Genomic DNA, 1,940 nt, shown 5'->3' with positions numbered 1-1,940 from the left:
CTTTATATGTTATGGGCCTATTTAAATGGTTGATCTCTTCTTGGTTTAACTTTGGTGGTTCCCATGATTTTAGGTATCCATCCATTTCTTTTAGGTTTTCAAACTTAATAGTGTATAGGTTTTTAAAGTATTACCTTATAATGTTCTGGATCTTTTTGGTGTCTATTGTGATGTTTCCCCTTCATCTCTGATATTGTTGGTTTGGATTTTTTTCTTTGTTTCTATTTCATTAATTTCTGCTCTGATTTTTGTTATTGCTTCTCTTCTGCTGGATTTGGGTTTCATTTGTTCTTGCCTCTCCAGTGCTTGAGTTGAGATTCATTGATTCTTTGTATTGTTTTCTTTGTTTCTATTTTATTCATTTCTGTTCTTATTTTTATTTCTTCATCTTTCTAATTTTTTAATATAGGCACTTAGAGCTATAAATTTCCCTCTTAGGATTGCTTTTAATGTGTCCCAGAGATTGTGCTGTGTTTTATTGTCTTTTTCATTGAATTCCAGGAATTCTTTTATTTCTTTCTTTATTTCTCCTTTGACCCACACATTGTTTAGGAGTGTGTTTAGCTTTATTGCATTGTGGTATGATAGAATGCATATATTATTTCCTTTTCTTTGGTATTTGTTGATGTTTGTTTTATGGCCCAGTATGTGGTCAATTTTTGAAAAAGTTCCATGGAGTGCTGAGTAGAAAGTGTATTTTTTGGTGCTTGGGTGGAATATTTGAAAGATGTCTGTTAGGTCCATTTGATGTATGGTGTCATTTAATTCCGATGTATCTCTGTCTATTCTTTGTCCAGTTTACCTGTCTAATGGAAAAAGTTGGGCATTGAAGTCCCCTACTATTTCTGAGTTGGGGTTGATCTGTGTCTTAAAGTCCTGTAGTGTTGGTTTTATGAATTTGGGTGCACCACTGTTTGGTGCATATATGTTAAGGACTGTAATATTTTCTTGGTTAACTGTTTCTTTAATCAGAATTAAGTGATCCTTCTTATCTCTTCTGATTTAGAGTATGCTTTTCCATCCCTTCACCTTAAGGTAGTGCCTGTCCTTGAAGATGAGATGGGTTTCTTGCAGACAACAAAAAGATGGATTTTGTTTCTTAATCCAATCAGTTAGCTGTGTCTTTTGACTAGAGAGTTCAGTCCATTGATATTTAAGGTGATTATTGAAAGATGTGTATTTGTTATCAACATTTTGATTGCTGCTTGTGTTCTCAAATCTTGTGCTTCCTCCATTATACCTTTATTTATTTTCTTTCGTTTCCCCTGGGGAACTTCATGTATTACTTCAAGCATTCTTTGAAGGGCCGGTTTTGTGGACATGTATTCTTTCAGGCTATCCATGTCATGGAAAATTTTTCTTTCTCCCTCAACTATAATAGACATTTTTGCTGGGTAAAGTATTCTGGTCTGGCATCTACTGTCATGAAGAACTGGAAACACCTTGGTCCAGGCTCTTCTGACTTTCATAGTTTGCACTGATAAGTCAGCTGTAATTCTGATGGGCTTTCCTTTGTATGTGACTTGTTGTTTTTCTTTTGCTGCATTCAATATTCTCTCTTTGTTCTGTACATTTAGTGTTTTTACTATGATGTGTCGTGGGGAGTTTCTTTTCTGAGCCTGTCTATTTGGTGTCCTATGTGCTTCCTGTATTTGTATGGGGATGTCTTTCCTTAATTTCTGGAAATTCTCTTCTACGATCCTGTGTAAGATCTAGTCAACACCATTAACCTGAAATTTTTCTCCTTCCTCTATTCCTATGAACAGTAGATTTGGTCTTTTCATGGTGTTCCACATCTCTTGCATATTCCATTCCTCTGTTTTTTTAAATTTTCCGTATTCTTTGTTTGAGTGGTCCAATTCTTCAACTTTATCTTCCAGTGTTGATTTACTGTTTTCCATTTCATTCATTCTAGCAGTGAGGCTTTCCCCTGTTGTTTC

Source organism: Nannospalax galili, unplaced genomic scaffold (assembly GCF_000622305.1).
Source record: "Nannospalax galili isolate Female #2095 unplaced genomic scaffold, S.galili_v1.0 scaffold41, whole genome shotgun sequence".
Lineage (NCBI taxonomy): Eukaryota > Metazoa > Chordata > Mammalia > Rodentia > Spalacidae > Nannospalax > Nannospalax galili.
This window is presented reverse-complemented; position numbering follows the sequence as displayed.